The following is a 9,569-nucleotide window of genomic DNA, read 5'->3' on the forward strand; positions in this document are numbered from 1 at the left end:
GGAGGGCATGACTGAGGGCTCTCAGCCTGTGGTCACTCGCCTAGGTCATTCATTCAGGGAGAGCTTTCTGAAGATACTTGTGGCCGCAGGTAACAGAACACCCCAGCTGAAGGTGGTTTAACAACAAGGAAGTATGTTAGCTAGGGGTCTGGTGGTCCTGGGGCAGGGGGGCACCCAGGGTTAGCCAATCCAGCAACTCAACAAGGCCAGTAAAGGTCCAGGTGTCTCCACATTCCCACGGTGTCAGCTTTTGCCTAAAGGAGGTTCCCTTCCAGCTGTGCAGTGGCAGCCAGTAGCAGTTGAGGGAGGCCAAATGCTTCCTCATTTCTGTCCAGCACGAGAGAGGGCAGGAAGGCACCAGCTGGCTTCCATGCCCACCCAAAAGAGCAAGACGCCTTTCCCAGACACCCTTGTGTCTCACCAGCCCAAACTAGGTCCTACATGCCCCCCCCCCTTTTTTTTTTTTTTTTTTTTTTTTTTTTTTGCGGTACGCGGGCCTCTCACTGTTGTGGCCTCTCCGGTTGCGGAGCACAGGCTCCGGACGCGCAGGCTCAGCGGCCACGGCTCACGGGCCCAGCCGCTCTGTGGCACGTGGGATCCTCCCAGACCGGGTCACGAGCCCGCGTCCCCTGCATCGGCAGGCGGATTCTCAACCACTGCGCCACCAGGGAAGCCCCCTGTACTTGCCCATTTTTGAACCAGTCACTGGCAAGGGATGACTAATGGGTTTAAACTACTCTCCATGAAAATGGAGTCAGCTTCCCCACTAAGCCTAAGGCAGTGGGGAGACAAGGTGGAACCCAACAAAGATCTGAAGAGGAAGGGGAAATGGATGCTGGATGGGCCACCAAGAGCGTCCCTTCCACAGCCCCATTTAGGAAGCTAGGCCTGGGAGTCACAGATGAGTAAATCCACTCTCGTCCCTGCCTCCAGTTGTTACCAAACTATGGTGTCAGAGAGTCGGAGAATAATTTGCAATTTACTGTGGGAAGTTGAGGTCCACGTGGAGGAGGGGAGGGGAAGCTTCCCTGAGGAACTGACCTATGAACTGAGCCGTAAAAAGGATGGCCAGGATGGCCAACATTCTTGTATGCCCAGCGCCTCTCCTATTGGAGAACTGTCCCTTCCCCGTTCCATGTAGCTCTGTGGGGCTGTCAAACTCGTGGACACACGACCCTAGCTTGGCCAATCTCAGTCCACCATCCCTCTAGCCACAGTGATTGATCCAAAGAGTAGGCATGTGACCCAAGCTGGGCCAATCAGAGGGCTTCCATAAGACTGCTCTATGGATGCGGAAAGAAAGGAGGATTTCTCTTCCTTTATATGAAAAACCATAAAATATAAACTTGAACCACCCAGTAACCCATTTTCCTGCCACATGGAAGAGTCTGCCTGAGAATAAAGCCAATACAGAGAAGCAGAGCCAGGAGATGGAGAAGACAGAGCGCTCATGATGTAGCTGGAGACCTGGATCCTCCATTGGAGTTCAGTTATATCCACCCACAAATGCTTCTTTTGGCTTAAGCTAGTTTACTTTGGAGCTGTCATTTGTCAACTGAGGAAGACCTAATAAAAGAAGATTTTGGCAAAAAGAAGGGTGGAGTAGGGTCCTGGGACAAAGGATAGCATGAGGATCTGCCTCCTGCTACGTGGCGGCGGGGGTTGGGGTGGGGGGGGTGAGGGTCGGGGGGCATGGCTGCAGATTTTCGGTGACCCACTGACCCTAGCTTGTGTACAGCCTTCTCAGAAAAAACACCCACACTTAATTTCTAAAATTAAGTGCTCAGTAAATTCAGTCCTTTACAAGGCACACTGTTAAACTCCTTAAGCTACTGAATCTTCTCAACTATCCCTCATGGTAGGTACTAATAACATCTCATTCACAGATGAGGAAGCTAAGTCAGGAGTTTACATGTGTTGCTTGCTCAAACAATTGATTAGTGGTCGAGCCAGGTTTCAAGCTCAGTTCATCTGACTTGCGCACAGAGCCTCGTTATTACACAACGCATCAGGGCCCCACTTCCTTACAGTCTGTGAATGGTACTTCCAGGCTCAGGCAGTGCACAACCTGTGCAGCCATACATGGCAGCCCTGCCTACAGACCCCCTGTTCTTAATTCGCCACTCATTTCCATGTCCATTAGACCAGACCATAAGTATGGTAGGCGTTGCCTGTTCCAGGAACAGAGACAGATTTGTGGAGGAGGTAGGATGGCAGCTGAGGTCCCCAAATTAGGTAGAACTGTGAGAGAGGAAGGTAGATATTATAAATAGAAGGAAAAACCCTAGAAGAGTGACTGGGCCTGATTCATTAGGGAAAAAACTTAACTTTCTTATCAGTTGTGAGAATTCTAGTTATTCTCTATTGTATACCTACTATCTGTCTAGTACTGTGCTGGGCCCTTTACTCCCATGTCTTTTTGTGTGTGTGTGTGGTACGCAGGCCTCTCACTGTTGTGGCTTCTCCCGTTGCGGAGCACAGGCTCCGGATGCACAGGCTCAGCGGCCACGGCTCACGGGCCCAGCCGCTCCGCGGCACGTGGGATCTTCCGGGACCGGGGCACGAACCCGTGTCCCCTGCATCGGCAGGTGGATTCTCAACCACTGCGCCACCAGGGAAGCCCTACTCCCATGTCTTATTTGATGCTCACCACACGTCTGCAAGGTGAGTAGTAACATCCCTACCTGCAGAGGAGGACATCAAGGCCAAAAAACTTTCACTGCCTTCTGAGGCTACACAGCCTTGGTGCAGGAACAGTTACCACCATGACAGCACCATCCCTGACAGAGTTGACAACCACAGCAGGACAGGGAGTCCCTTCTTATGGCCATACCCATGTCCGCTGGAGCCAAAGAAGGCTTCCTTTATGGGGTTTGGAGAAAGCTGGGTTCCCTGTGATAAGGGGGAGATTAGTTCCAGCACCTCAAGGTTCCAGTTTTATTTGTTTATTATTTTATTTTCTGGCCACACCCACGGCTTGCAGGATCTTAGTTCCCTGACCAGGGATTGAACCTGGCCCCAGCAGTGAAAGTGTGAAGTCCTAACCACTGGACCTCCAGGGAATTCCCTAGGCTCCAATTTTAATTTGAAACAATATCGACATTTTATCACCAGTTTGGTGAAAGTCTTTTGTGTCTTGGCCCTGAAAATCATCCATCAGCATCATTTACCTGAGTCCCAAATGCCTTACAACTGACTTTCAGAAATACCAGGGTGAGTGAGAACAGGATTGGGTAGAGGTTAAGCCCTGGCATAGGGAACATGACCCAGCATGGGTCTCCAGGCCAGTTCTGGGGAACTGACTGGTGGATGCTGGGTCCCAGGTGACTTCTGGTAAGAAGGAAGCAATGGGAGACTTCCCTGGTGGTGCAGTGGTTAAGAATCTGCCTGCCAATGCAGGGGACACGGGTTCGAGCCCTGGTCCAGGAAGATCCCATGTGCAGCGAAGCAGCTAAGCCCACGAGCCACAACTACTGAGCCCATGTGCCACAACTACTGAAGCTCGTGGGCCTAGAGCCCACGCTTCTCAACAAGAGAAGCCACTGCAATGAGAAGCCCAAGTACCGATAAATAAATAAATAAATACATAAGAAGGAGGAGTTCCCTGGTGGCCTAGTGGTTAGGATTCTGGGCTTTCACTGCCATGGCCTGGGTTCAATCCCTGGTGGGGGAACTGAGATCCTGCAGGCCAAGGAAGCAATGGCTGGAATTTTGTGGAAAAATGGTCAGAGGGTAAATTCCTTTGCTGATCTGTGACTGAGGACTCACAGGAGAGAACTAAGCACAAATGGACCATAACTCACTTGTTCGTGTATTAACTCACTCATCATTTCTTCTCTTCACTCACCTCACTGATTTATTCATTCCATCTACCTGCCTCCTTTTCCTCATTCATACTTTTGTTTCCTTACTCAGTGACCCTGTTACCGTGGCTAAGAGCTATGTAGGTGACTAAGGCTTCAGAGATGGGGAGGCAGCTGGGCAGACAACCAACACACAAGGTAATAAAGCAATAACAGAAGAATGTACAAAACGTGTAAGGGACCTGGGACAGAGAACGGTTTAACAACAGCTTAGAGGGTCAGGAAAGCCTTCAGGGAGGATGTGGAAAGGAGGTTGCCGATCAGAAGATATTCCAGACAAAAGGAACAGCAAGGCACAAAGGTGTGAACAGCTTGCCTGCTTAGAGAGAGGTGAGAACTTCAGTGTGACTGGAGCCCTGGGTGTGTGGAGGGGGAGGGAAGGATGAGAGATGAGGCGTAAATTAGGTTGAGACCAGGCTGGAATAGCCTTTGGAAGGCAGGTTAAGGAGCACTGGTTTTATTCTTGAGGTCAAGGGTTCTCAAAGTGTGGCTCCTGAACCAGCAACATGAACATCACCTGAGAACTTAATAGAGATGCAAATTCTCAGGGCCCAGACATACCCACTCAGTAGGGCTACAGGTGGGGCCCAGCTGTCTCTGTTTTAGCACGCCATCCAGCTGATTCCTAATGCAATCTACAGTATGGGCATCACTTTCCTAGGTAGTATGGAGCCAGGGTTGGTTTGTGACCAGGGCAGTGCCATAATAACACTCTGAAATGGAAAGCACTCTGATAGCAGCATGGAAGCTATACTGAATAGAGGGGGTGAGGGTGAAATTGGGGCTGACCGGAATGCAATCATGTGCAAAGAAATACATCTGAGGAACTTCCCTGGTGGCACAGTGGTTAAGAATCCACCTGCCAATGCAGGGGACACGGGTCCGAGCCCTGGTCCAGGAAGATCCCACATGCCTCGGAGCAACGAAGCCCGTGCGCCACAACTACTGAACCCCGCGTGCCTAGAGCCCAGGCTCCACAAGAGAAGCCACTGCAATGAGAAGCCCGTGCACTGCAACGAAGAGTAGCCCCCGCTCGCCGCAACTAGAGAAAAGCCCACGTGCAGCAACCAAGGTGCAACACAGCTGATAAGTAAATAAATAAACAGTTTTTAAAAAGTGTCTTTAAAAAAAAGAAGAAGAAAGAAATATATCTGAGATAGGGCTTCCCTGGTGGCGCAGTGGTTAAGAATCCGCCTGCCAACGCAAGGGACACGGTTTCAAGCCCTGGTCTGGGAAGATCACACATGTCACGGAGCAACTAAGCCCATGCAACACAACTACTGAGCCTGCGCTCTAGAGCCCGTGAGCCACAACTACTGAGCCTGCGTGCCACAACTGCTGAAGCCCACGTGCCTAGAGCACATGCTCTGCAACAAGAGAAGCCACCACAATAAGACCGCACACTGCAATGAAGAGTAGCCCCTACTCGCCGCAGCTACAGAAAGACGGCACAGCTACGAAGACCCAACACAGCCATAAATAAATAAATAATAAAAGAAATAAATACATCTGAGATGGCGGACGTGGCAGAAACTGGTAGATGTCTTTCCAAATCTGTTCTCCCTTTCTTCTATAGTAACAGAACTCCTGATTTTTAGCTGGACACGTGCCTCTGAAAGACTAAATATCCCAGCCTCCTTTGCAGTTAGGTGTGATCATGTAACCGAGTTTTGGCTGACAGGATGTGAGTGGAAGACGTGTGTCACTATGAGGTCTTGAGTCCCAGGGTGTGTTCCTTCCATGTCCCCCTCTTCCCCTGGCTGGGATGAGGCATGGTGGCCACTCATCTTGAAACATGTGGTCAAAGACACCATAGGAACAGCAGTAAGATAAGAAGCTAGGGTCCGTCATAGTAATCGTACCAGCCTGAGACTGCTGTGGCCAGATTGTTATACACTTCTATTTCATTTAAGTCACAATTATTTTGGGTGTCTCTTAGAGAAACCAAACCTATATTCTAGTTGATACAGTGAGTAGCTGGCATGCCAAGCCCTCTTTTCAAACTATACCTGTTTCCTTCTCTTCCCTTCTTCTCCTCTTTCTTTTTCAAAAGAATTTGAGAAAACGTATAACTTAGGGTGTGTCTCATGAGTTTCATAAAATACAAATATAAAGTTAAGCCCATCTGATTTAATGGAGTTGCTGTCACTAAGCATTAGATTTAGCTCGAAGCTTCCTGGAAGCTAAGGTGAAAAATGGAAATATGATGAATCAGTCTCAGAACATTTGATATCAGAGTAAAGGGCATCTCCCAATTTTCAGGACAAAAATTCTACTAATTTGTCATGCTGGAGAAATTTCTCAACTGGAGTCACGTGTTGATAAGATTCTCCATAAATCTGGCAGCAAAAGGAGACTGAGTTTCACATGGTGATTTCTTATCACAACCTTTGATGAAAGCTCAGGGCCTATTGTTAAAACAACTCTGGGAGGACGGTTATGCAAGGGACAAAGCTAGGGTGATGCCTCGACTGTACATGAATTTGATCCTCAAACAACCTATGTCAAAGCAGGTAATATTATTACACTTATTTTACAGATGAGGAAACTAGGATACAGAAAGGGGAAGGGCCAGATCAGAGAGTTGGTGGTGAGCCAGCTTTGTAAGGCAGGTTTTAGATTGTAGAGGCCCTTTTTACATGTCCCTCTCTAGGGCCTACCAGCACCCTCACATACAAAATTGTAGGTATTGTGGGTTGAGAATCAGAGAAAAGCACAAGAATCATTGCCCCAGACGGAGGGCAGGGGAGAAGAAGAAGGAGTAGAAGGACGTGCGCTCACTCCCTCTTGACAGAGCACCAAAATCACAACTAACTGCTGAACAATCATCGACAGCAAGACACTGGAACTCACCAAAAAAGATACCCCACATCCAAAGACAAAGGAGAAGCCACAGAGAGACCATAAGAGGGGCCCACTCACAATAAACTCAAATCCCATAACAGCTGGGTGGGTGACTCACAAACTGTAGAATACTTATACCACAGAAGGCCACCCAATGGAGTGAAGGTTCTGAGCCCCACGTCAGGCTTCCCAAACTGGGGGTCCAGCAACGGGAGGAGGAATTCCTAGAGAATCACACTTTGAAGGCTAGTGGGATTTGATTGCAGGACTTCGAAAGGACTACGGGGAAACATCAGGACCCAGGGGAAGGAGCAGTGACCCCATAGGAGACTGAACCAGACCTATCTGCTAGTGTTAGAGGGTCTTCTGCAGAGGCGGGGGGTGGCTGTGGCTCAGCTTGGGGACAAGGACACTGGCAGCAGTAGTTCTGAGAAGTACTCCTTGGTGTGAGCCCTCCCAGAGTCTGCCAAAGAGCCAGGTAGCCTCCAGTGTTGGGTTGCCTCAGGCCAAACAACCAACAGGGAGGGAACCCACCCTACCCATCAGCAGACAAGTGGATTAAAGTTTTACTGAGCTCTGCCCACCAGAGCAACACCCAGCTCTACCCACCACCAGTCCCTCCCATCAGGAAACTTGTACAAGCCTCTTAGATAGCCTCATCCACCAGAGGGCAGACAGCAGAAGCAAGAAGAACTACAATCCTGCAGGCTGTGGAACAAAAACCACATTCACAGAAAGATAGACAAGATGAAAAGGCAGAGGGCTATGTACCAGATGAAGGAACAAGATAAAACCCCAGAAAAACAACTAAATGAAGTAGAGATAGGCAGCCTTCCAGAAAAAGAATTCAGAATAATGATAGTGAAGATGATCCAGGACCTCAGAAAAAGAATGGAGGCAAAGATGGAGAAGATGCAAGACTTGTTTAACAAAGACGTAGAAGAATTAAAGAACAAACACCTAGAAGAATTAAAAAACAAACACACAGAAATGAACAATACAATAACTAAATGAAAAATCACAAGAAGGAATCAATAACAGAATAACTGAGACAGAAGAACAGATAAGTGACCTGGAAGATAGAAAGGTGGAATTCACTGCTACAGAACAGAATAAAGAAAAAAGAATGAAAAGTAATGAAGACAGCCTAAGAGACCTCTGGGACAACATTAAACACAACAACATTCACATGATAGGGGTCCAGAAGGAGAAGAGAGAGAGAGAAAGGACCCGAGAAAATATCAGAAGAGATTATAGTCGAAAACTTCCCTAACATGGGAAAGGAAATAGTCACCCAAGTCCAGGAAGCACAGAGAGTCTGAGGCAGGATAAACCCAAGGAGAAACACGCTGAGACACATAGTAATCAAACTGACAAAAATCAAAGACAAAGAAAAATTATTAAAAGCAACGAGGGAGCAGGCTTCCCTGGTGGCGCAGTGGTTGAGAATCTGCCTGCCGATGCAGGGGACACGGCTTTGTGCCCAGATCCGGGAAGATGCCACATGCCACGGAGCAGCTGGGCCCGTGAGCCATGGCCACGGAGCCTGCGCATCCGGAGCCTGTGCTCCGCAACGGGAGAGGCCACAACAGTGAGAGGCCTGCATACCCATACCCGGGACGGGGGGTGGTGGGGGGGAAGCAACGAGGGAAAATCGACAAATAACATACAAGGGAACTCCCATAACGTTAACAGCTGATTTCTCAGCAGAAACTCTACAAGCCAGAAGGGAGTGGCGTGATATATTTAAAGTGATGAAAGGGAAGAACCTAAAACCAAGATTACTCTACCCAGCAAGGATCTCATTCAGATTTGACAGAGAAATCAAAAGCTTTACAGACAAGCAAAAGCTAAGAGAATTCAGCACCACCAATCCAGCTCTACAACAAATGCTACAGGAACTTCTCAAAGTGGGAAGCACAAGAGAAGAAAAGGACCTACAAAAACAAACCCAAAATAATTAAGAAAATGGTAATAGGAACATACATATCGATAATTACCTTAAACAAGAATGGATTAAATGCTCCAACCAAAAGACACAGGCTCTCTGAATGGATACAAAAACAAGACCGGTATATATGCTGTCTACAGAAGACGCACTTCAGACCTAGGGACACATACAGACTAAAAGTGAGGGGATGGAAAAAGATGTTCCATGCAAATGGAAATCAGAAGAAAGCTGGAGTAGCAATACTCATATCAGATAAAATAGACTTTAAAATAAAGAATGTTACAAGAGACAAGGAAGGACACTACATCATGATCAAGGGATCGATCCAAAAGGAAGATGTAACAATTATAAATATATATGCACCCAACATGGGAGCACCTCAATACATAAGGCAAATGCTAACAGCTCTAAAGGAGGAAATTGACAGTAACACAATAATAGTGGGGGACTTTAAATAACACCTCACTTACACCAATGGACAGATCATCCAGACAGAAAATTAATACAGAAACACAAACTTTAAATGACATAACAGACCAGATAGATTAAATTGATATTTATAGGACATTCCATCCAAACCCAGCAGATTACACTTTCTTCTCAAGTACACATGGAACATTCTCCAGGATAGAGCACATCTTGGGTCACAAATCAAGCCTCAGTAAATATAAGAAAATTGAAATTATATCAAGCATCTTTTCTGACCACAACGCTATGAGGTTAGAAATCAATTACAGGGGAAAAAAACGTAACAAACACAAACACATGGAGGCTAAACAATACGTTACTAAATAACCAAGAGATCACTGAAGAAATCAAAGAGGAAATAAAAAAATACCTAGAGACAAATGACAATGAAAACACAACGATCCAAAAACCTATGGGATGTAGCAAAAGCAGTTCTAAGAGGG

The sequence above is a fragment of the Kogia breviceps genome, chromosome 10 (genome assembly GCF_026419965.1).
Source record: "Kogia breviceps isolate mKogBre1 chromosome 10, mKogBre1 haplotype 1, whole genome shotgun sequence".
Taxonomy (NCBI): domain Eukaryota; kingdom Metazoa; phylum Chordata; class Mammalia; order Artiodactyla; family Physeteridae; genus Kogia; species Kogia breviceps.